The 26746-nt window shown below is 44.3% G+C and overlaps 1 protein-coding gene across 2 annotated transcripts in view; it reads left to right on the top strand.

Moving 5' to 3' along the window:
* The window catches only part of TSPAN7 (tetraspanin 7), a 125358-nt gene that overhangs the window by 57654 nt on the left and 40958 nt on the right, over positions 1-26746 (top strand). The gene's annotated exons all lie outside the window — the stretch shown is intronic.

The raw sequence follows: 26746 nt of genomic DNA, 5'->3' as shown, positions 1-26746 counted from the left end.
ACTTTTCTTTAAACCTTCATTTGACAGTAGTTTTAAAAATCCTGTGCGGATATACCTGGTCATTCTGTCTTTGGTAGTCTTTTTAACTTTTAGGAAGTAATCCCAGTGAACCACGCCTGAGCCTCTGAATAAGATATTGTCTGCCATTACAGCTATCTGGGAAGAATTGGGGGGCGCCAGGGTAGCTCAGTCAGTTAAGCATCTGACTCTTGATTTCAGCTCAGGTTATTATCTCACAGTGGGGAGATTGAGGCCCGCATGGACCTCCACACTGGGCTTGGAGCCTGCTTGGGATTCTCTCTCTTCTCCTCCCCCACTCACTGGTCTCTGCAAGCTCACTCACTCGCTCTCAAGGAAGGAAGGAAGGAGAGAGGGAGGGAGGGAGAAATTTCTAGACCCTAGCTATTCATGCTACTTTTTGAACAACCCATCTTAATGACAGCACAACAGAAACCCAGCTAGACAAAGGACAAAGATTAAAGTAATAAGATCTAAGATGATAAGGAAAAGAGTAGAAGGTCAGAGGAATTCTCATCAAAATATTTCAGACAGTCCCCTGAGCCCAAACTGGTAATGGTGGTTGGCTCCAGGAAAGGGAACCAGGAGATTAGGAGTTCTGGGTAGAAGGCAGATTCCCTTCATCGTATGATCCTTTTGGGTCCTTTAAATTTTGTATTACATTCATTTATGCTCTTCCAGAAATGAATTAGCTAAAAACAAATGACAGCAGCTTCCCGATGAGAAAAAGGGAATAATTGCTGTGTCATTTGTCTTTGGGAAACGTAGCAGCCAAGCTCTGATGGTAGCTGCACTGTCCCATCCCACCCGGTTTTGCTGAGGTAATTACTTTCCAACAAGGCTTATTGCACAAACAGATGCAGAATTTTAACTCGGGGGATGCTGTATAGATAAGTGATTTCTGCGTTTACACTCTACTCTTTGGCTTTATGTAGCTGATAGTCCATACATTTCTAATTTATAAAGGCAAAAAGAATCAATTTAATATAGTACTCTGCTTCTGGATCTCTGAAACGAGTCTGAAAAATTTCCAGATCACCAGGCCTTGGCAAAACTACAGTATATTGATTATTGGTCTTAAAATTAGTTCTTTACAAGATTTGAAAGTTCTCATGCTTGGTTCTAGGATCTAAGCTTCCTTTGGTTTTCCTGGGGCTGAAAGGCTCCAAGTAACTGAATTTCCTTGGTGCTAAGAGAAAAGCTATAACTTTGCTTAAGACTCCGACTGGTCTGAGGGTGCCTCGGTGGCTCAGTCGGTTAAGCATCTGAATTCAGCTCAGGTCATGATCTCGGGGTCCATGAGTTCGAGCCCCGCGTCAGACTCTGCGCTGACAGCTCAGAGCCCGGAGCCTGCTTCAGATTCTGCATCTCCCTCTCTCTGCCCCTCCCCCGCTCATGCCTCTGTCTCCCTCTCTCTTTCTCTCGAAAGTAAATAAACATTAAAAAAATTAAAAAAAAAAAAGACTCCAACTGGTGTGTGATACCTTGCATTAGATCAGGTTTGAGTGCTACTTAGAAAGGTGGAGGAATTGAGAACCATGTTGGCAAGTTCACCTTCAGTAAAGTGTAATGTAAGATGGGGGTGAGGCAAAGGTAAATAGGCCTATTTCATATGCCTGTGATTTGGGTTTCCAGAACTTGTGCCGTTCGCACTTGGTTCATTTCTTTCTTTCCCTGATGAAGAGTGTGTAAGGTGTGACCCACAAAGCAGTATGCGGACCTTAGTTGTGCACCCATTTCTCTGTGTTTGGGATAGCCTTGTCTACTGAGGTTAAGAAGCTGGCTTTCTCTCATTTACATAACAAGTGAAAAGATGTGGAAGACAGAACCAAAGATTTGAGGTCTTCAGAGCCCAGTTCTCTTCTACAACGTCAGATGGCTGGCTCTGAGCAAGTCTCATTTGTAGGGTTTTCCATCTGTACCTTCAAGAACACCCCCTCCTCATGTCCCAGGGAGGCCGTAGAGTTGTGTCTAAGGAGACCCCGTGTGAGGCAGCACTTGATAAACAGCAAAGTGCGATCATCTTCAGTTTTATTTAGTCCCATTCGTAAGCGTTACCGGCAGACCCTCTGATTTCTGAGAAACTTGGCTTTCACTGGGATGAAGAGACAGGCTGCTGAAGCTAATGCCATGTGGTAAGTAAGATCAAAGACCTTCCCGGAACTCGGCTTCCGTTCCTCCAATTAAGCAAGAAGAGGATTGAATTTTAATCACTGACAATTTTTAAAGCTCACCATACATTCTAGGAATTTTTCTTGCCTTGGCTTCCAGAGCGCCCCATTCTCTTGGTTTTCCTTACAACTCACTGTTTTCTCAGCTCCCTTTACTGGTTCCTCCACTTTCTCCATACTCTCTTGTTGACCTTACCCCATCTCATGACTTTTTACATACTACCTAAATCTCGAAAACTCCCAGACTTTCTCCTGAAATCCAGACTCGTATCCCACAGACTTCTCTACTTTATCTCCAATTATTATGTCCCCAACCTGAACGGATCTTCTCCTCTCAAAGATAACAAAGAACCAGTTCCACCTATAGCTGTATAAGCTGCTGCTCCTTTCTTTCCCAAATTATTTTCTAGATACATCTCCAAGCCCTGCCCCCTCCCCACCAAGTGCCTGTGGTAGAGTCACATAGAGGAGAAGTAAATATCTGTTAGAATTTAAATATGCTATCATCCACTTTACTTATTTTAAAGCTGAGGACACAGATCCAAGGCATCACAGCCAGGTTTCATAAATTCTTGTTCTCTTGGCAAACAGCTGTATGAGCTTTGGAGTGGTGTGTGTGTGTGTGTGTGTGTGTGTGTGTGTGTGTTGTTGTTGTTGTTGTTGTTGTTATATGAGCTTTGGGGTGCTGTGCGTGCGTGCGTGTGTGTGTGTGTGTGTGTGTGTGGTGGTTTGTTTGTTTTAGAGCAATGCAGTATAGTTCTTTATAAAGATGGGATAGCCCAGGCTGGCTCTAGGCTAGAGGTATGACCAAATAATATATTAGCCGTATTTTATACATTCAACATTTCCATTTTCTACGCTGGAAGCCACAATACCCAGCCCTCGAGAGTGCTGTTATTAAAAACGTTGAGTCATAAAGCTGTATCAAACCTACCAGCTAGAGGAAATGGTGCTGCCAGACTGGTTCTCACGATGCTCATCTCTTGAGACCCTTAAAACCAGATTCATGATGAAAGGTGCTATGGAAGGGCAAATTGCAAATTATTGTGTTTATTTTCAGGTTATTAAACTTTTTATGCTGGCAATAGAGTCACTTCTCAGCTTTTTGACTAATAAATGTTGACTTACTAGGGTCTTGATAGGGCTTAGTAAGCTCACAGGTCTTTAGAAATAGGTTTCGGTTTTAGTGTTCTCTGTACTAAGAAACATTGTTTAGAAATAGTTTCTGGAGCCCAAAAGATTGAGACAGGAAGAAACAGATGATCGAGGCAGAATTGTCTTGCCTGATTATAAATAGTGTATCTAATATTTCTGTATCTTACTGAAATTAAAAAGAAAAACTATAATATTGAGTGTCCATTCTTCTAAGGTGGTGCTTCTCAACCTTAGCTGCACATTGGTATCACCTGGGGTGCTTAAAGAACACTGATGCCTGGCTCCACCCCCCAGAGATTCTAATTCAATGGGTTTGGGGTGTGGCCCAGGCATCAGGATGTTGCAAAGCTCCCCAGATGATTCTCATGTGCAGCTGAGGGTTGAGAATTCTTGTAACAGGGACTTGAAAATATTTTGTGGACACCTGTCCTAATTTTTTGTTTTCTGAAACAGTTTTTGCTTTCAAGAACCTCCTTGGAATTTTCCATATCTTTTACTCACTTGTGGAAGATAGGAAAATGAACAGTAGTTCCTCTTTGACTTTAAACATTATACTTTTCCAGAATCTAGAGCACTTCCTACATGTACATAGCTAGTTAACAGGGCATGGAACAGATACATTTCAAACCCTACTCAGTGTAGGAGACTCATTAGTGTCTCTCTCAGTATGTCTAAACTCTGAGACCAGCTCACCATCACCTAGCCAGTAAGTTACAGGCCTGAGATTTGAACCCTGATCTTTCTGACCCCAAGATTCGTTTGTTTAAGGACAAAGGGCAAAGTCTATTAGGATCCACCAAAACCCGTTTCATCTTCTTGCTAGGCACACAGCTAGACCACCTTTCCTGGTGTCCCTCAAAGTTAGGTGTGGCCATGTGACTGGATTCTAGTCCATGCAATGAAAGCAGAAGTAACATATGTCAGCTCGATGCCTGGCCTCCCCAGATCATCCTCCATTCTTTCCCCATCATCTGGCTACGAGTGAGGACCACCTTTGGATGGCCACCTGCCAAATAGCCACAGAATAATTCTACATGAACGAGAAAAATGGCCTTAAGGGAGAGATCTGGGCTTTATGCGTCTGAGCAGCTAGTCTTCCCTACCCAAAAATAAGTACTGTGTATTAATGACTCTGTGGAAAGGGAAAGGCTGAAGATTAAGTGGAGAGGGGAGAAAATAATGGAGTAGAGATCCCAGGATGTGGGGTCCAGAGCACAAGTGGAAGCGTTAGTCTTAACCAGGTGAAAGGACCTATCTTTGATTTTGACAACTGGGAAAGAGAAGCAAGTGTGGAGGCAAGTGTATTTGGAGGTGTGGAGGCAGTTATGGCAATTTTTTTTCTGATGGCTTCAGTTTTCCTTGTGATGTCTAAGAGATAACTCATCTATGGGAACTTCATGAGGCAGGGTAGGTGGTTCGAGGAGATAATGTTTGAATAAGCCCTTGTGGAGAGTAGGAAATAGACACAAAGAAGTTAGTAGCAGTTGGCATCAAGAATTCATTCAGGATGGACATCATGTGAATTTGTCATTGCAAACACTATGTTTCTTCTTCACTGCTATTTCCTCAGTGCTCAGCATTATGCCTGGGACATGGCAGGTTTTAAATAAATGGTTGAAGAATAAATATGGTGACACTAAAGAAGTGAAAGCTGGAAAAGTGGAATGGAGGTGAAGATCATTGACATTGGGGTTACCTCAGGACTAAGAGGCTAAAGGCACAAAGTCACTCTGGATGAGAGGGCATGGAGTAGAGGAAAACTGTCAACCAGCTGTCAGTCTTCAAGACTACAAAGGGATTGGTGCTTTAATAGGAAAAGGCAGAGCCTGGTATGTGGTATAGCCACATAGTCTGAGCATCAGGGAAGAAGGGATGGCATTTGTGAGTGGAAGGGCAGTGGTCTGGAAGTGGCTTTGGGTCATGAGAAAAGTACTAACAAGCTTCATGGCCATGAATGGTGGGTACTTACTGTGCGTGTTTCTAGAGTCAGATGGTGATCACCGAGGTGACTCTAATGATCTTAGCTGGGCTTACTTGTATGTCTGGGGGTTAGCTAGTGATCAGCTCATCTAGGCTGGGGTAACCTGGCTGTGTTCTGTGTGTCTCTTATCTTCTTCCTGGGACCAGGAGACTACCCTGGGCATGGCTTTAACATAGTGATGATGGCGGATAGGAACACGAACAAGCACCCTTGTTCAAGTGCTTTTCAAGTCTCTGCATGGGTCATATATGCTAACATCCTGTTGGCCCAAGCAAGTCACAGAGCTAAGCTTAGAGTCAGTCATAAAGTTATATGGCAAAGGGTATGGAGAAGAGAAAGAGAGAGAGAGAGAACCCAGGGTCATTTTTGCAGTCTGTCACACTTTGGGAAAGTGGGTGAAGAGAGGAATTGAAAAGACTGACTAGAAGGGATTACATCTAGGGGTAAGCAAGGACGACTTGTGGGTAAAGCAGGTGTGGTGAATGGCTATAGAAGCATCGGTTCCAATAGATCTCTGATCGAGGTGGAAAATATAAGCCCTCTCGGGAAGAGCATGATCCACTTATCCTCTTAGCCTTGGCCTCCCCATGTATAAATGGGATGTTAACATTTTTCAGATTAAGATTACAATGAGGTAATACATTTGCAAACATTTGGTAAATGATGGACTTAAAATATGGTGTTAGGTGTGCATAGATCAGCTGACAGCTGGCCACCCCCAGCATGTGAATAAGCCCAGTCAAGATCATCCAAGCCACAGAAGAATGTTGGGGCCAGATTATCAGGTAAAGTCTGTATAGATGTCTCAAACCCCTACCAACATTTCAGTGACCCAACCACAGGTCTGCTAAGAGAGAAAAAAAAACCATTTCCTTTATCATTAGGAGACTATCAAACCGAGTAACTTTTGCCCCTGGAGTGGAGGGCATGGATGACTGATACCAAGTAGCACAGAAGAATACAGACCGTAAATCAGAAATAATGCATGGCTCCTCTAGAGGGCAGTGCCCTCCACCCAGCCCCTGCTACGTCCTCTAGTGGCCGCAGTAGGACGTTAAAGCTCTTTCAGAGAACCTGCTCAGAGCCCCCTGGACTGGAATCTGGGAAAACAAGTCTGCCTAACTTCCAGAGTGGCTTGCTCTAGGCTGGCCTCCCTTGGCTAAAGGTGAGCTTCCCTACTGATTAGGGAAGTCTTTTCAAATGTAGGAGTGCAGACCCTATTGTGTCCTCTTGGGCAGTGTCCAGAAACGGGTCTGTTGGCATTAATCCCAAGTTCTCTTCTTCCCATGCCCCTCCCCAGTGCCCACCATGGGGCAAGGGGGACTGTGTTAGTAAGCGTCCTGCAGGTCCCAAGCCAGGTATGCAAATGACTCTGGTGTGATCCTGGTCATATCTATGAAGGACCCGTCTGTGACTCCAGAGAGACTGTGCCAAACATGACCTTTTTCACTCTGGGAGCACTTGGAGTGACAATTCTGGTAAAAATAAATAAATAAATAAAATCTGCAATCTTCTTTTAGTGAACAGGGAAGTAGCCCTTACCTGTGCATGGTGTGGCCAGGTACATTGTGCCCATCTGCAGAAGCTTCCAGATGAATGTCCTGCATCTTGACTTTAGTAGCACAATAAAAATCCTTGCATGCGAGGTTTTATTATCTGCCATATTGCTCTATGTTTCATCTCAGGTCAGCATTAGAGCTGAATGTCAAACTTCTTGTTTTATATTCAACTGTCAGCTAGCTGTCCTCATTGTTTTTAAACACCCCTGCCCTCTTGACCATTTCTTGGTGGATTTGGAACGCTGGGTCATTTCAAGCATTTATATTTGTCAATGTATTGACTTGGTTCTCACATTTATTGAGTATTTGGTTTTCATTTGGCTTTTGTTTTTTGGTATTTGATGGCACCATCATTAAGATAGCTCTGTTCACTGGGGTATGTTTATTTAAGTTGGTTCTGTAAAACTGACATATGGGAAATGTCAAAAAACCGGGATCTATAATGAGAAGTTACTGCCCGTTTATTTTAGAAATCTTAATGTAGCTTAGTGCTGGCCCACCAGCGTTGACCATGAAGATCCCTCCTGCGAGGTTTTAAATTTTGACCAGAGGCCCACTTGTTTACAGATTTGCTTCAACACAGATATATCACAGAGACTTGGCAGTTTCAGAAGCTCAAAAAGTATAACCAGTCTGTTCTTTGCCTATTTGTTTAAGGAAATGCCTCTGCCACTGGGCTTTGGTGCCTGGAGCAGGATTTATCAGGACCAGGGTGGGGACTGTCATTCCAGTGTCCCGAGGGGCTGGGAACAATGATCACAGCTCTAGTGAGACACTGAAGCGTTGTCCCTGGCTCCTCTGGTTGGGGCCCTTTCATAGCTCAAAATGGGGAGTCCGTCCCTCTCCTTTCCTCAGCCACCATCCCCTGCTGGGAATGATCGCTCTGACTTGGGCCCAGGGTTTCTTTTCTCCTTCCTAGATATGTACTTTACTCCTTCCTCTGCCAGCATTTCTGGACCACCTGCCCACTGGCTTTCCTGGGATGTGGGGCTGGCAGTGGGAGAGGGACTTCTGTTGAGAGAGGTATCAAGAGTACCTCCTGCCTCTTGCAGAGTAAAACCAGGAACCTCTGACCTAAGGAAATGAGTGCAATGCAGGATATCTTGCGTTCTTAGAGTTATTTTTAATGGCCAGTAAGTTTCAGGTCTCAGATGGTCTTTGTGTTTGGGCTAAGTATCACAGATAAAGTGAAGCACTACTCCATATATTTCAAATGCTTTTCCCTTTGATATTTTTTTTCTCCTTAAAGAAAGTCTGCAACAGTTTTGCTCAAAAGAAATATAATGCGAGCCTGATAGGTCATTTGAATTTTCTAGTGACCCACATTAAAAAGTAGAAAGAAAGAGATAAAATGAATAAAATCTTCTGCATTTCTTTATGTTTAACACAAAGTCTTTGGAATCCAGTGTGTATTTTACACTTACAGCACATCTAAATTTGCACTGGCCAAGTTCAAGTGCTCCGTGGCCACCGTGGCTACTGGTTACAGTAGTGGATGGCACAGGCCTACAACATCAAGGAGGTGATGTGGTACAGTGTGGAGAATCTTCCACCACAGTTCCCGTTTTGTTGTGCCTGTGGTTGTTGTTGTTGTTGTTGTTGTTGTTGTTGTTGTTAACAGCAGCATTTTGATTCAGTTTGGGGCAATACACTTGAAGGGCTTAAACTGCATCCACAGTTGTCACATCCTTCAGTTGATGACCCTTCAGCCCGTTTTTTGAATAGCATTGGAAGAGAACTTGTGGAGAACCACTGCTGTTTCTGAAAGAGCCTGGTAATAGCAAACAGCAGAGTCACAATAGCAGAAACATTCAGCTTGACTGCAACGTGGGGCAGTGCTCATGTGGCTGCATGTACACGATGCAAGCCTCGCCTCTTCTGTCTCTTCCTCTCATGGAAAAGGACTGGACGTGTGATACTCAGGGCAAAGATATCGAAGAGCATTAGAGATTTGGTGCTGCTTAATGCTGTCTTACCTGAGGGCCTCCAATGCTCTGAGGTATGGCCAGTATGACACATGTATGTAGGACTTCCAGAAGTGTGGCCTTCTCACTGTCTTGTTTCCCCCAGACTTATTTCATCTTCAGGTCCTTGCTCAATTTAGTATTTGTTACTCTATAGTGATACAGTGCATTACCAACCTTGTTTATAAACTCTGGAAACCAGGACATTCTCATCCGAATGGCATTGGCTTTTTTTTTTTTTTTTTTTTTTTTGCACAGGGAAGGGGAGGGGTGACTCTGGAATTGGCCTGATTGTATAGCTGCGGCCAGAATGAGTTTGCTTTCGAGCTCGCAGTATTGTACTATGGAAGGTTTAGGATTCTTGTGGTTGTGCTGGAGAAGAAAAATGAGGCATTTTCAAAATCTAGAAAGAACAACAAATGATGGTTTTCATTTACCCATTCCAGTTATTTGATGCCTATTTACAATCCAAAATGTCCAAGTCAGTTTAGAAAATGGTCACGTCTTTCATGTAGCCTAAAAAGTGTTGCCACGCACGGTTGCGTTGAGGATTTGGATATATTGCCAAACGTGTGCTCATTTCAAGGAGAAAATATGTCGTGGTCTGTAGCCGTCTTTATATTAATGAGTTTTGAAAACAAGCCATGGGTTTAAAGAATGGTGAATGAACAGGCCTCTCCTAAGAAATCTTATTCTAAATGGGTTTGGTGGGTTTTGTTTTTGTTTTTGTTTTTAGTTTCTGTTTCTATTTTCCCATGTGAAGACTGGATTTACCTCCATCTAGACTCAAAGTTGGGCCTAACGGTGAGGATTATGCCACCTTGGTATGCCCAGGTAGGGACTGTTTATGGATATAGCAATATCCTCCATATAATGTGGTACGAAATCCAAACACATTTACGAATGGGGACCAAATAGTTTTTGTGTATATCTCTACTGTTCTGATGTAATGATATGTTATGGGTACAGTATACTTTTAGACCATTGTGGGGCCAGCATATCTTTCTTTTTTAATCCCCATTATTTCGTCTTTCAACTTTTACAGCTGTCTTTTTGGTGTGGTCTAAGATAGATTCAGATGATCTGTTTTTACTCCAGAGTCACCTTGAGAAGGCTCCTGCGACACAGCACCACAGTTGTGCAGAAATGCCCCACCTGTGATGCCAAGTGAGCAGTGCTCGTGTTCATATCTGCACAGTGCAAGAGTGGAAATCGAGTACCAAGAACTAGATAAATCTCGAATACTAGTCTTGTAGCCTGTGTTGTCCATTTACACATTTCTCCGGGGACAAAGCGGGACAGATGGTTTTTTTTCTCTCCCTTTAAGTTGGATATAATAAATGACTGGTTTGCTAGAATTCTTCATTATTCCTAGGTGTAATACGTTTTGGAACATGAACTACTTTTCTTAATGTTTTTAATCCACCAACCTTAAAAGTAAATATTTTCCATCCAATTCTCTTTGAACACCCGTTATGTGTTTTCTTTTCATTCTGGCGTCCTAATACTGGTGGTCTCGGGGCATTTTATGGCAGGGAGTTTGGAACTTAAAGGAAAACTGGCTCTGATTGGCATGAATCTGTGGTTTTTTTATTGCAGCGTAGTTGACATCCAATGTTCTAGTAGTTTCAGGTACACAGCATAGTGGTTCAGCAATTTTATACATTATGCAGTGTTCACCACAATAGTTACTGTCACCATACACAGTTGTCACAATATTATTGATTGTATTCCTTATGCTGTACTTTACATCCCTTATTTATTTTATAGCTGGAACTTTGTACCTATAATTCCCTAATTCCCTTCACCTATTTTGCCCATCACAGAACCCTGTCGTGTATGTATATGTGCATGTGCACGTGCCCGTGCATACACACACACACACACACACACACACACACACACACACACACCGTGGAATGTTACTCAGCCATAAAAAAGAATACCATCTTGTCATTTGCAACAACACGGATGGACCTGGGGGGTATAGTGCTAAGTGAAATAAGTCAGAGAAAGACAAATACCATATGATTTCACTTACATGTGGAATCTAAAAAAACAAATGAACAAACAAAAACAGACTCGTAAGTACACAGAACAAACGGGTGGCACGGATGTGTCTTTGAACCGCCATAGTCCTTTCGGGAATTTCAGGTCCCCACCTATTTTGCATAGAGACCATTTGAATAAGCATTGCCTCACTCTTTGTTTTGATGTGTTTCCAGAATCCCAGGTTTAAAATGGAACAATTGCTACGCTTCAAGACATCTGTTGCTCCCCTAATTTGGGAGACGTGGATTGAGGAAAGAGCAGTTGCTTCTTGGCTCTGTGATCTGTTATACCTTAGTGTCAAATTGGACATACTTACTTACATTCTCAGCTTTCATGTTGTGACATTACTTCTCCAAGGCAGTGCTTTCAACAGGTATAAAGCTTCCAAAGGCTTTTCTGAGTCTGGTACCTCTTTGACGTGTCTTATGCAGTTGTATCTGTAGGTCTCGTGACTGTGTTAAACTCCAGAAAAGACACATCATTTAGAGAACATTCTCTAGTGGATTGGTTCTAAAATTACACCTGCCTTAATTGGTATAAGCTGCTTGCCTTCTAATTGTGCTAATGCCATTTAAGTTTCACCAGAACGGCATTCTGAAGTTGCCCCAGACAATTGCTCTTCATTTTGTATCTGTAGCGATGATGATGCTAATTGGTAACATTCCACTGGACAGAGTTGAAGAATCCCGTTAGTATTTAGTTGTTCGGTTTGTGTAAAACTCTCTTACGCTCACCTCCAAAATCCGTGGCTGTTAACCTTTTTTAGAACAGTTTGTTTCTGAGCAACTCTGTTAGAAGATATTCTAAAAAGCAGAATCATTTAAATACTAAGTTTGAGCTGGGGGCAAAGAGACTTGTGTTACTAAGCGGAACCAGAGTTAATTTAAACTACTAATTCTGCTGAGCTACTATGACACCAAGAGTTCCTTTCTGGCTGCCAGCAGGCAAATGGAAGTGAGGGTTTGAAATGGTTGGCCTTCTGGCCTTTAGTTAACCTTGGAAAAAGTTGAAGTCCAGTCTGATTTCATGACTTAATGCTGTGATATTCATTGACTGCCATTCATCAACATTGTACTGTCAGGAAGGTATCTCTTCCAAGTGTCACACATGTGACTATCTACAAAATGGCTTCTATCATAGAGCAACACTGTAAGGCTTGACTATTGAGTGATGATTTCATTGTTGTCATCACTGTTACTGAGAATTTTTTTTTTCTTTCTTCTAGTACTCAGGAACACAAACCAGAGCATTAACGGGTAAAGAGGAAGAAAGATAATCTGTAGGAGGGTAAACCTTGGGGGAAGATATGTAACCATATAGGGAAAGAAGACTAAAGGTCATTTGGTCCAGAATTTTGTTTTGTTTTTTTGTTTTCCTCATTCTTTTTTTTTTGACTGCAGAAGTCTCTTCTGCTCTTCCGTGGGTCTCTAGAGATGGGGAGCAGACAACCCCACCAAGCGGTCTAAGGCAATGTGGTATAGGACAACGTGTTTTGTTTTAAAAATGCTTATCGCTTTAACAATCATTTATGTTGGGTTCTTCGATGATATCCACCAATTTGCTAATTTAATTTTCTTTAACATGTTGTTAACTAAGCCCTGCCCTCAAATTTTATTATATTTGAGATGATTGCTAGATACCAATGTCAGATGTAGCTCTTTCATATTAGTGAAAGATTGAGATAAGAGACACTATTACCCTAGTTCCTGGTGGTTAATACTTGAAAATATACAAATGAGGATTTTTAGAATCAGTCATTCTCCCTTTGAATTAAAATTGATTTGCCTACTAAGTGTGTATACAGATGTTCTTAATGGAAAGAAGCAACTGACAGAAAACTCCTTGAAACCAGGTAGCTGATAGCAAAGGCTCCTGGGGTATGTGAAGACCCGAGGGCGAGGAAAAGGGCACATGCCCTTAGAATCTAACAGCTCCAGCAGACCTGGATAAGACTTCAGAAAATAACCACCATCAAGCACTCCTCTATCATTCCCCAACTCATGTGCATATGTGAATAATGGTAGGAGTTTGAAGACAATTTTTCGATATCATTTTGAAGATCGGTCTTGATGATTTAAAATAGAACCAGTGTTCTTGGGACTTGGCACTTGCCCTGCGGCCCTGTTAAGGCTGTGGCTCCCCTGCTTCTGCATTGCACCCAGCAGATCCCGATCCAGTTCGTCTGACCCAGCCCCAGGCTCTATTCCATCTCTGTCTGAGATCGGCTAAATTCTAGAAGGGGGCAGGAAAGCGCCCTGCCATGGTAGCAGCATTACCAACTCCTCCATCTTCTTAGGGACTTTATTCTCAGCATCCAGACGTTTTCCCCCTGCTTGTCCCCTTTCCTTCATGAGGGACCTCACATTGATTGACACAGCTCTTTGCTTTACAGCATCCAGACGGTCCTCATAAAACTTCTTTCTAGAAGGCCAGGGACATGAGAAAATTCCGAGTCAGAGGAGTGAGAGCTAGCACTTTGAACCTCAGCTGTCTGATGTTGCTAAACCTCTCTGCTGCCTGAGTGCATAAGCTGATAAGAAGCCAGGTCAGGAGGGATCCAGGAAGTGAGCCCTTCCCCCATGAACAAATGTGAGCACACGTATCTAGGACACAGGCCACGAGAGAGGCAGCATGTGGCCCACCGGGCAGGATGGTCAGCCCGGATTCTGACTCCGTGGTGAACTTCCAGGTGGTGAACCCTGCCTCCTCCTGGAACTTCAGGATCTGCTGAGTGGGCTCTATGCAGATTCTTAATACTACCATTCCAGACTCCCCTTCCTCTCCTTGTTTGTTAGCAGCCTTACACAGACATGCATCTGGGGGTACTTCTATGACTGGGGACTTTCCTCCGTGAAAATCCGTGACATCTTCACCTGGAACTCTGAAGGTTGGAAGAGAAAAGAGCTACTGAATGCAGTCAGTGAAGTCAATTTTAAATTAATTTTAAAGGAAACATACCCTACTTTGAATTTTCTGCATAGACCTAGTTTGAATTTTCTACTTTAACTTGGGTGGAGGGGTTTTCGAGCAGAGGCTGAGATGCCTTTAAAGAAAGAAAAATATTGTGGAATGACTCTTATGTTACATTTTGCCAAGACTTTTAGGGGCAGAAGCAATGTCCTAAAAGGGTCTTCTATACTATTTCCATTTCCCAAGAAAGATGATATAGGTCTTTGGTTAAATTTCCTATGAAATAGGCCCCATTTCTCATTCTCTGTTGACAAAGACTAATGATACTTACTTTCTGGAAACATCCTTGCCAGAAAAAGAAGAAAAAGAAAGCAAGCTTTGGAATAATCTAAAATACTGATACTGATACTTAATGTTTATTGAACACTTACTATGTGCCCCATACTGTGTTACTTCATTTAGTCCTTAGTACAGTCTTGTGAAAAAGGAGGTAACATTATCTTCATTTAACAGATAAGGAAACTGAGGCAGAGGATAAGTAAGTTGCCCAAAGTCCCACATCCTAAATGGCAGACAGAGTGGAACCCCAACCCATTTTCTAGAACACTGTTCTACTAGCTATGTGGGCCCTTCCAGGTGAGGTGGGCTATGGGTCAGCATGGCCACCCCATTGCAAACTCCAGGGGGTGCCATGCAGGCCTTGGTTTATGAATAGTACCCTACCGTGAAGTTACTTGCAGACTTCCTATTTCTAGCAGAGGATTCAATTATTCATTTTCAGGCAAAATTTTTGAAATTCTTTACTGGCAGTCCCACTAATTCATATGCACTTGCTAATTAGGGGAAAATATTTTTGCCAAACTGAAATGTGTTGTACCCCAGCTTTAAGACAGGCCGCATTTGGGCCAAATCGTGCAAAAACCCCTTGTTGTTTATGATTAGAATAGCTAAAGTATACTTACCCTCTCCACTCTTTAGTAAGACAAACCACTTAGCAGGAGAACAGAAGCTGTTTCTTTTATTATTTTCTTTTCCCTTGGCTCAAATTGCTTCATAACCATTACTCCAACTTTGAGTAAATCACCCTTATTCATTCTTTTCTCATAGAAAAACATTTGAAACTGCACATTACCCTCTGTTCCAAACAGTTGTCCCTGTTTACAGTCAAACTTTTTGCACTCAGGAGCAGCGAGGCGCTAAGCAAATCCCCGAGGTATTTTTTGGCTGAAAATCAGCACAAAGAGTAGATCATGGAAAAAGTTGGATTCCAGCCCCAATGCCATCATGTTGAACAGAAGTGGAAGATGACACCAAGCATAGAAGACAGCTCTGAGGCACCTGGTGGGATGGGCCAAGCCAGGGAACCATGGGCCTATGCCCCTCGTGACTAGCAGTCAGTATGAGGACCAGGCAGGGATTTTTTTTTTCCAGTACTTTCTGCAATAAAACCATTGTCCTGTTGAAGAGACACCACAGGGCAAGTTGCCAAGATGTCACAAAGCATGTGGCTGTAAGAAATTATCCCTTCATAATTCCTGCATCCTGACTTTCTGGGAGGTTTTGCCTTAGCTGGCCACACTGGAAGTTCTGTGTCCTGGTAGGAGTTCAGCTTACTGCTGCTTTTGGTATCCTGCAAATTGGCCTATGGGCATTCTCACAAACAGATTTCCTTCCTGTAAAATTCCAAAAGTGCTGTTTTTAATTCATATGACCTGTGAATTCCTATGAATACAGCTATTCCGATGTTGCTTTAACCTTGTGTACCGTGGCACATATTTGCCTCCTGTGAGAATCCTCCCCCAGTTGACTTCCGTTTTACATATTCAAGGTCATGACCATATCTAAGAGATAGATAATCTTGTGTCTTTGATCCTAGGCTTAGAAATGTCATGACAGTCACTGCTTTAGTTCCATACTGGGTCCCTTGAGTGGCCTGGTTCAGCAGTGATTGTTTTCCTTCCTGTGCTGCTTAGTTATTGTTGGGGATGCTGAACTCACTTTTTCCTTCCCAGTACCTCTTGAAACACGGCCATCTTTCCCCACAGGAGAGCAAGCCCCTGCTGATAGGAAATCTTTCCACGTGCACATGCACACAGCAATTTGCCGGTGTGGATGGCTGCCAATGGTTTTCTCTAGTTGCGAGGAGTTTATTTTCCCTGGATGACACTGCTGTGCCACACAGGTGGCCTGCGACATAGTAGGCTCCTCATTGATAGAAGCTTCTTTCTGGAGAAGCGCCTCTGGTGTGCTTTGGGGCCCCATAGACATTTGTGACGGCATAGACATATTGTGAAGCACGGGATGTGTCAAGATTAGGGTATACCGTAGGCCCCTCAAGAGGTAATGGATTACCTCAGCCCCAGGAGGGCTGGCTGGCAGTTACATCAGACCTGGAGCCCACGGACAGTCCCTTAGAGCCACTCACCCTTGATTGGCTTGTTGAAGGATAGTGTTATGGATTCCCCACTGTGTACCCCCACTCTATAGGGCATGGCCTGCATCCCTGGCTAACTCTGTAAGCGGAGAAGAAAAGGCAACTCCCTAGAGCTGCACCTTAGGGAGCTATACCTCCCTCCCCACCAACTCCCCAATTCTGGCAAAATACTGTAGCCTTTAACCTTCTGTCTGTTGTTTTAAAATTGAAATTATATTGACTTATCTCCTTCTCTCTACGTGTGGTGCTCTCCAAAACCACAAAGCAGGCTCTCCAGGGGGCAATCTAAGTGCTACCTATGAAAAGATTTTTCACTAGAGGAGAAAATATCAGCATGTGTGTTCGTAGTGAGAGGGAGCATTGCTTTGAGAAACTGTCATTTAAATTGTGTATACTGGGTTAGGGCTCCTGGGTGGCTCAGTCAGTTGAGCAGCCGACTCTTGATCTTGGCTCAGGTCATGATCTCACGGTTCGTGGGGTCAAGCCCCGCATCAGGCTCTGTGCTGTCAGTGCAGAGCCTGCTTAGGATTCATTCTCTCTCTCTCTCTCTCTCTCTCTCTCTCATTCTCTCTCTCTCTCTCTCTCTCATTCTCTCTCTCTCTCTCTGCCCCTCCCCTGCTTGCACATACACATACTATCTCTCTCTTTCTCCAAATAGCTAAATAAGCCGAAAAAAAAATAAAATACATATACAGGGTTTCGGTATAAACCTTTTTTCTTGTGTAGATCGATTGTGTTTAGGTGTGAAGCTCTGACTTAGGGGTCCCATCTTCTTGGTCTCACATCGCCTCCTGCTCCCGTCAGCTTGCTTTTGCAGTTGGCCCAGCTCCTGCTCTGCCGAGCTTCAGTTGTGGGGGATCCTCCTTAATGACAACCTGGGGCACTGCTGGGTGTTCAGTCATCATGACCACAGTGCACTTTCTGCAGCAAAGGATGTGCTCACAGAATTAAGATTTCCTTATGAGTTAAATTGGTTTTGTATTAACGGTCAGTTGATAAGAAAACTCACTGAACCCCGGCATGACACTCGCTAAGCATTTTGGTTCATTGATCCTTCTCTCTAGATCCAGGAGTTTATTTTTCTTTCTTTCTTTTTTGAGAGAGAGAGCGCATGTGGGTGTGGGTGGGGGAAGGGGATGGGGGGGGGGTGGAGAGAGAGAGAGAGAGAGAGAGAATATGAGAATGAGTAAATCTTAAGCAGGCTCCATGCTGAGCGTAGAGCCCAACATGGGGCTTGATCCCACGACCTGAGCCAAAATCAAGAGTCAGACACTCGACTGAGTCACCCAGGTGCCCCCAGATCCAGGAGTTTAAAGTGGACAGAAATCAGAGGCTACCTGCAGGGAGAGGGCAGGCTTTGGTACCTAGCATTTTCATGCTTTAATAGGTGGGGGGTCCCCGATATGTGCGGAGAATGCGTTTAGCCATCGACACAACACCCTCTGCCTCTGACCTATGGCATGGGGAAAGGAATTGTTCAGCAAGCTCTTCTGAGCCACATCTACAAAGTCCTCTTAAAGGCATATTTATTTAGTCTTTAGAAGGAGAATGAGGGTAGAATGGTAGCCGCCCCAGTTTATTGGGCACCGATTGTTAGGCATGGACCTAAGGGATTATGGATTACTCTGTCTCTTCCGAGAGCTGCTTACCCCTTTCAGGTGGCTGTCATCATCCTCCTTTTACAGAGAAGAAAACTGGGTGTTAAGGAAGTCAAGTCACTTAGCCAGGGTCACATACCTGAGCAGTGGAGAAGTGATACATACCGATGAGGCCAGACCATGAGCCCGGCCCTCACCTTGCCATGTTGTCTTGTTGGGTGATTGTGTATTCCCTCCTGCCTGGAGTGTTCCCTCCTTCCCATTCCAAGCCATCAGAATCTGTTCCATCTGGTAGGCCCTAGTCTCAACGTTAACTTTCTGGAAGCCCCTTTTGCTTCTCCTGGTGAGAAGTTATTTCCTGTTTTCTGTACCCATGTGACACGTGGTTGTGCTTCTGTGGTATGTCCCATTCTGCTGCATATGGGTTTATTGTTGTCAGATATGAATATTAAATGTTCTTGGATTGGAATTCTCAATGGATGGTTCTCTTGCTACTTCTTTGGTTTTGGGGGGGGCGGGGGGGGGGACCTGCTGTCTTCATCAGTGAGGCCTACTTTGGCAATTTCCGGTTCAGGCTCAACCTTTCCTTCATCTCTGAGCAATGATTGTTGACCTTGAGGGATGAGAAGATTTTTCTTCACTCTCAGGGTAATCATCATGAAGAGATCTTAAATGAAGGTCATGAATTTTCTGGTTGTGACTGTATTTGCCAGTGTGATTCTTTTAGAATCTTTAGTCATGACCAGGATAGGCTTTTTGAAATTATGGACACAAGCAACAATGCATGTTTCTACTCCTGCTTCCTCCCCAACCCTGTTGAAAACTCACAAAGAGCATGACAGCAAAATATGGGAAAAAAGGGGCAATTCCCAAGATTGCATCTTACCACCATTTTTCCAGGTATGGAAACAGGCTCAGGGAGGTGGTGCTCAAAGTTACAACACTCCCTGTCTGATAAAGCTTGAACTGGAATCCAGGCCCACCATGCCCACCGTGCCCCAAAGTTCTTTGTCCACAGCATTTGTTGTTCAAAGAGCAGCCCTGGAATTTTCTAGGTGGGATGAGAGAGATACACTTCGAATTAGTGTCTCCTGAACAAGCTCTCCCCTTCTTTGCCAAGGCTGACTTGATCAAATCGCTCACACTTTGAGATGAATTGCTCTTTTATTGCCTGTTAAGGTATTTTTCTCTCTCAAAATGTTAAAATTCAGCTATAAAATCTGCCTTTTAAAGTGAAATTTCAGGGACTCTGACATTTACAGGGGAAGGAGCAATTACCTCAAGATCACACCTCATGCTTCTCAAATTACTTAAGTAGGAGACCTGTGCCTGTGAGTAGCACTGGTGAGCAATACATTCATCGAGCACTTTCCAAGTTTTAGGCGCTAAAACTAGGCGCTTTAGTTCTATTTCAGCTAATCCTGACCACACCTCCGCGAGATAAGTATGTTATCCCCATTTGACACATGAGATAAGGGAGGCTTTGCCCAAGGTCACACCCAAGTTTAGGTTGTCAGGGGAGCTGGGGTCTGTGGATTAGTCTATCAGTCTCTCGCTAGAGGATTTGTGTGTGAATTCTTGGCCTTGCAGAAGGAGCCCAGCCTCCTGGTGAGAAGTCTGAAATATGTTTGCAGCCTGATTGATGCTCAGAGTGCAGGTTGCCTCTCTCAAGTACTTCTCCTGTCTGCAATTCTGAGGAGAGGCTTGGAGCTTTCTCAAGTGAAGGCTTGTCCCTTCCAGATGTTTGTTTGGGGTTGAAGAACAAGGAAAATTGTGTGAAACTAGAGACGCAACCGTCCCTGTGAAAGCATGCACTTCCTTCTCGACTTGCCGAACCCACGTTCTGGCTTCTTTTTATCTCCAGGACGACGTTGACAGAGTCAGCTCGGAGGGATGGAGGCCGAAAACCCTCTCTGACGGAGGTGACAGTCCCCTGGCCGGCTCCACCCAATAGCAGAGCTCTCTCTGTGGTGCCATTTCCTTGGCGTACCTTTCAGAGCACTTTCCCACTTGGTTCTGGAGTGTTTCCCATTTCGTCCCTACCCCATGGTGCAGATACTGTCTTCCTTGTACAGAACAGAGGCTGAGAGTCAGATCAAAAGTGGCAGAGGTCGGATGCAAAAGGCAGAAGTGGGTTCAAAAGAGAACAGAAAAGAAATGCGTTTTCAAATCTGGATTGCCTCCTTCTAGTCTTTTGGAAAGCCCCCTTACGCCCTCACCCTGGGATTTGGAAGGTCTGCCCCCACAGGCCGCCACCTATTGCTGCTACTGAGTGTAAAGTCCTGATTTCCATTAGGTCTAAAGAGTCCTCCACCTATTAGACTAGATGTTTGTCACATTTTGTTTTCCCCAAAAGCCATTAGCAGTTTTGGTTTTTTGTGTTTTTGTTGTTGTTGTTGTTTTTTGTTCTGTCTCTGGCATGCTCTAGTGTGTGTATTTGTTTTGCAAGAGTGAATTTGTAACTGTCTTCAACCCTGTCCACCGAGATTCCTAGGGATTAAAGGGAATACATCTTAAGGTGAAAGGGACCATAACTTTGGCAGCTGTGGCTAGGACATCTCGGAACTAAACTTAGGACTTAGGGTGACCGTGACAAATTGAAGAAGTCCACAGAATGATGTTGAACAAGGGCAAGTGGACGATATCCTCATGCGGGAAAAGCCACCCAATCTTGTGGGTATTTATATGACAATTACACGGTGCTCATTGCTGTGCTGAGTACTCTTCTGGGCCCAGAAAAGGCTGTAAGGTTTCCTCTACCTTCTAGCTATAATCTCTTTGGAGAGGTAAGACCTAAAACATGAAACAAATAAGGAACGAGTAAGCATCTCACTATAAGTGCAGAGTGGCCTTTGTAACATACGGTGCTCAGAGATTTTGGCTTTGGAGTGAAAAAACTGAGAGGGAAACAGGTTAGGTAAGATCCCACCTCTGACCTAAGGAACCTTCTGTCAGGGCGCCTGGGTGGCTCAGTCAGTTAAGTGTCCGACTTCGGCTCAGGTCATGATCTCACCGCTTGTGAGTTCAAACCCCGCGCCGGGCTCTGGCCTGACAGCTTGGAGCCTGGAGCCTGCTTCAGATTCTGTGTCTCCCTCTCTCTCTCTGCCGCTCCTCCTCTCTAACTCTGTGTCTCTTTCTCTCTCAAAAATGAATAAACACTAAAAAAAATTTTAAGGAGGCCTGTCTCTACTGAGAGGTACACATGTAAATGATTAAAATATAGTGTCATCATGTAATGGAAATGGACCCCAGAGTAGGCAGCTGGAGGGCAGCAGTTAAAACCATAGACTAGAAAGACACTGCTGGGGTTCAAAGCTCGGTTCTGTCACTTATTGATTATGTGATCTTGGGCGCTCATTTCACCACCCTTTACCTTCATTTCCTTATATGTAAAGTGGGGAGTGATAACAGTATCTACTTCATGGGAGGTAAGATTGTGATAAGGATTACTTAAGTTCACACACACATGCACACGAGTTCCAGTACACGGCAATGCTCTGGCATTGGTGGGGAAGGAACCTTAGCTGGAAGACGGCAGGGCAGAGGTCAGCAAAAGTTGCACAATGCGTCCTCACCACAGGGTCTTGCAAATGTCCACGAGCCGTCCAGGCCGACGATGAGTAACGACGCAAAATGACAAGACGGGTTGTAGGGAGCTACGGCTGGGTGGGTGTTCTTGTAACAGCAGATTGAAGTGGAGGGGAAGTGGGAGAAAATATGGCCCAAGTTGGGCTGTAAAAGAGGAATAGACCCTGGGTAGGATCGAAAGGGGTGCTTTTCGGGTTGGAGACCATGTCTGAGCAGAGGTATAGAGTTAAAGCTGCTTGTTCAAACAAATATAAGAGTCTGCAAATAAGGTCACGAAGGGGACATTTTCAGCAACGTGGCTGGTTGCTGAGACTTGTAGGGAAGTACCTCATGCTAAAACATGGAATTGAGATTTAGCCTTTAATAAACTGCGGTTTCCCCCATGTTACTAAGGAAAGCGACAATGTCGGGATGGAGCTGAGCGTGAGAGGAAAGAAATCAGTGACAAGGAGACAAAGCAAATCATAGGTCAAGGAGGGAGACTGGGGAATGTCAACCGGCTTTGCTTTGGCGGTAATGAGTGGACAATGATGAGAAGGAAGGGTGGAAAGGCTGGTATCTTTGCTCTTAAAAAAGCCCGGCTAACTCCTTGGAGTTCATAGCACCCCATGAGTGCTCTCTGCTTCTCTGACTCCGGCGGTATCAACGGATGTCTCCAGCGAGTGTTCAACTGTGTTGACCTCAGTGAACTATGCACAGGAGAGAGATTTTGACTCAATAGGGTGATGTCTAGGCTAAAACTCTTCCGAGTCACCTATTTTGGGGACCCTTTTGCTGAGAAGTGCTGATGCCTCTGACCTTGAGTTGAAGAAACAGCAGCGTTGTTATTCTGGTGGCCTTCTGTGGCATTAACTCTTTCTTCCAACCTTGTGTGACCCGACGACAGGGCCTGGGGATGGAGAGAAGGCACACTGATATCCAAATAAATCTTCTTCTTTTGAAGATTTTATTTTTAAGTGATCTCTACACCTGATGTGGGGCTCAAACTTACAACCCTGAGATCAAGAGTTGCACGCTTTAACCTGAGCCAGCCAGGCACCCCGACCCACCGATGCATCTTTATACAATGTATACCATGGCATAGTTTTTCAGTAATTTAACAAGTGCCCCTTTTGATTTGTATCTTTTGCATTTCGTTAATAACTTTCAAATTTCAGAATAAATCACTGATTGTCACTATAAACGGTCCTGATACATCTATCCATGTCCCCCAGAAACTCTTTTATACCCTCCTCTAACAGAAATTTCTTTTTTAAAAAAAATTTTTTAATGTTTATTCATTTTTGAGAGACAGAGACAGAGTGCAAGTGGGGGAGAGGCAGAGAGAGAGGGAGACACAGAATCCGAAGCAGGCTCCAGGCTCTGAGCTGTCCGCACAGAGCCCGACGCAGGGCTCGGACTCACGGACCACGAGATCATGACCTGAGCTGAAGTCGGACGCTTTACCGACTGAGCCACCCAGGCGCCCCTCTAACAGAAATTTCTTAGAGGCCTTTAAAGGGGACACTTTGAAGGAGTCCGTGTGGACGAATGAACGAACGACTTGGATTCTAACGTTGGCTCTGCCCCTAAGTAGCTGTGTGCTCTTGAGCAAATATTCCTGCTTCCCTGGGCCCCAGTCTTCCCATGTGTAAAACTGTGGGGGTTGGAGTAGGTAGTGACTGATGAAGATAGTAGCTAATACCGACTGAGTGCTTCTGATGCATGAGGTAGTGTTCCAAGTACTTCATCCAGTAACCCCATTGACCGCTGTCATCACTGACCCCATTTTGCAGATGAGGGAAGGTGGTTTAGGACATGCCATGACCCCAGGATTTGCAGTGATGTCATCCCACTCATGTACATTCCTACTCTGACCATACCAGGTTGAGCCCCTTCAGGGCTCCTGTGATGTGCGGAATCTGCTGAGGTGGCTGGCGGTGGGGAAGGCACATGCTGGGAGCCCTCGTTGGCTCCCAGGACCTTCTAGTCCTGCTGCTCTGAGAGCCCGTGGCTGCCTGGCTGGCTCTCACATCCTAAGGCAGAGCCACAGACGAAGGAGCCGAGAAACTCCATGCCTCTTCCAAGAGCTCAATTTAAAACGATTTGTTACTATGGACTCAGAAATGAATGGAAACAAGCTTTTTCTGGAGAAGGCAGCAATGGCTATGCAGAAAGTGAGGTGATGGGTATCCTCTAGCTGCGAAACAGTTATGGTTTATTTTTCTAAAAGCCAGCGCAGACCTCTGGATTCATAACAATCTAGATGTTTCACAGACTCAACGACTCTCCCAAGAGGCAATTCAGAACATAAAAGGATTCTGGGCAGTGCAGATTCTTGGTAGCATTCATGGCTGTGGAAATATTTGGAAGAGCTTAATAATAACAACAGTACTAATCATAAAATAACAATGGGATAACCACAGTTTTTGTTTAACATTTCCTGCTTACCAGGCCTGAATGACTGCTGAGCACATTAGACATGTTATCTATTTAAACCACTCATGAACCCTCCGGAAAGTAAATCGGAGCCATGGAGCACAGAAAGAACTTGGAAGCAGAGTGGTTTTCTTGGTGTCTGCCCAACTTATGTGACACTTCGAGTATTTCTTGTCAGTCACCTGGCAGTGATCTGGCAAGTTCCAGATTTCTATTGGTCAAACAGACGTACGCGTCTGGTTTTGAATCCAGTAATAGTCGGTGCACTTTCTAATGAAGCCTGTCAAGACATTAGAACTCTGGGGAAGGGGTGCCTGGGTGGTTCAGTCGGTTGAGCGTCGGACTTCGGCTCAGATCATAATCTCATGGTTCGTGGGTTCGAGCCCTGCATCAGGCTCTGTGCTGACAGCTCAGAGCCAGGAGCCTGCTTCGGATTCTGTGTCTCCGTCTCTCTCTCTACCCCTCCCCTGCTTGCGCACTCGTGCGCGTGCTCTCTCTCTCTCTCAAAAATAAATAAATGTTTAAAAAAATTAAAAAAAAAACCACTTTGGGGAAGAGTCTTCTCGTAAAGAGTACAGACACAGGACTGCAGAGGTTTTGCTCTAAGATCATTTGTATTCCATGTTCACTAGAGACAGGAAAAGCTGCAGGGTTTGGGGGCCAAGTGGGATGGGGCCGTGGCTTTGAGTAGTAAAAGGTGTTTGGCAATTTGGCTCCTACAAATTAACATATATAGCTCTGGGAATTTGTGGACATGGCATTTGTTTTTGCTGTTTCCCTGAGGGTGGCAGTGCAACAGACTAGCATACTGGGAGGGCTGGGTGCACGTGACACAGGGTTTCTCAACAGGAGGTGTCAGACGCAAGATGAGAGAGGTGGGTGCAGTCAGAGAAAGCATGTTCACAGTGATCACTGCTTGAAAGAATATTTGAAATTCCACATAATCTTTTTAGTAATGTTTATTTATTTTTGAGAGAGAGAGAGAGAGAGAGAGGAAGGGAGGGACAGGGAGGGGCAGAGAAAAAGAGAGAGAATCTCAAGCAGGCGCCTCACTGTCAGCGCAGAACCCCATGCGAGGCTCAGTTTCATGAACTGTGAGATCATGACCTGAGCCGAGATCAAGGGTCGGACGCTTAACTGACTGTGCCACCCAGGCGCCCCAAAATCCCACATGATCTTAAAAGAGGGCATGAGCTTTTCTGTGCTGTCCAAAAGGGGTGTAAGTTTAAAAGTAAGAAGCTCGAGCGATGTATATGCTATAATTATATACATTCATGTGAATTGAAAAGCTCCTAAATTAAAAAAAGAAAAAAGTTGTGTTAAAATGCATTTCGGTGTCATTCAGTTGTTCAGGTTCTGCCTCTGAGAAGCATGCAACTTCATCGCTTCCACCTTGACTTCTGGGATACTTGTACCTTCAGATTGCCAGAGAAAGCCGTGGGAGAGCACATTGTCTCAGCGCGTGGTCCTTCACGGAGGTCAGGGCTTGCGCTCCCCTGTGCTCCACTTACAAAGAGCAGCACTGATGTGTATCTCGAAGATAACTCAACCTGAAAACTGTTCTGACCTGGGGGGAGAATTAAGGGTGCTCTGGGGTCAAAGGTAGACGTCAGAGTTTGGAAAGGGCTGGCTATAGATTATCTTCTAATTACGCCTACTCAGAAATGTAAACGTTAGAAAAGAAAAGAAGTATCCTCACTGCTCTACTCTAACACAGAAATTGCCAGCAGGTCAGTTTTGCTAGTCCGAGCCCTTTAGTTAAATTCTGTAAATTATTCCCCTGCTTGGATTAAGGGTTGAGAACACATACAATTAATACATAAACCATCACAGTAAATCTGTCCTGAATTTTACCGAAATACGTTTTTGCAATACAGAATTTTGTGTCACCGGATTCGGTGTTGAACACTAAACACATATTAATTTCTAGAAGGTACCAACTGGATTGACAAAATAAGCATTTCTTGAGTTGATGCCGCAAGTGGGGGGCCATAGCGGGTGCTCCTGGAAATATAAAACACGATGGCTCAGTTCCTACCCTCACCTGGTTGTGTGCTATCAAGATGACAAGACAGGGGCGTCTGGGTGGCTCAGTCGGTTAAGTGTCTGACTCTTGATCTCGGCTCAGGTCATGATCTCATGGTTCTTGAGTTTGAGCCCTGCATCGGGGGCCGTGCTGATAGCATGGAGCCTGCTTGGGATACTCTGTCTCCCTTTCTCTCTTTGCCCCTGCCCTGCTTGCGCTTGCTCGCTCTCTCTCTCTCTCTCTCTCTCTCAAAATAAATAAATGAACGTTAAAAAAAAAAAAAAAAGATGACAAGACCAACACCTGCAAAGTGTAAGACAGATGGAAAAACCACAGTCTGCAAAGTCACATAATTGTAGCAGTATTGATTGCTTGGTTTTATTTTAACTCTTTGATTTTCGCTCTTTACCCTCAGCATTTGATTACCAAAGAGCCCTAGACACTGGATGTTAGGCAGGCATGGGGCCCTGTGCCCTGTGGCAGGTTGTCCACTCTGAGTCCTGTACACTTGGATGATGTTGTTAATAAACTCATTTTTCAGGGGAACTTCACAGTTTAGAGTTCCAGGCCAGGCACAAGTCAGATACACAAAATAAAATGAATTAAACCAAGGAACGCTAACTGACAAAAGTTCATGGCGTGGTATAGTCAAAAGGACTTGGCCTGTGAGTCAAGGCTGTGGGTTTAATTCTGTCTCGGTCACTTACAGACTGTGGGACTTCGGTTAACACTTAATTTTCTCTGAACCTGCTGCTTCATCTTGCAAGGCGGCATGCTGATCACGTGACCCTAATGGGGTTCTTACAAGTATTCAGTGGAGTTCTATGAATGAAAATACTTTCTAAACTGTAGAGCGCATTATAGATGTGATG

This window comes from Panthera onca, chromosome X (genome assembly GCF_046562875.1).
Source record: "Panthera onca isolate mPanOnc1 chromosome X, mPanOnc1 haplotype 2, whole genome shotgun sequence".
NCBI classification, from domain to species: domain Eukaryota; kingdom Metazoa; phylum Chordata; class Mammalia; order Carnivora; family Felidae; genus Panthera; species Panthera onca.
The sequence above is the reverse complement of the archived record's forward strand: the minus strand, read 5'-3'. Positions and strand labels throughout refer to the sequence as shown.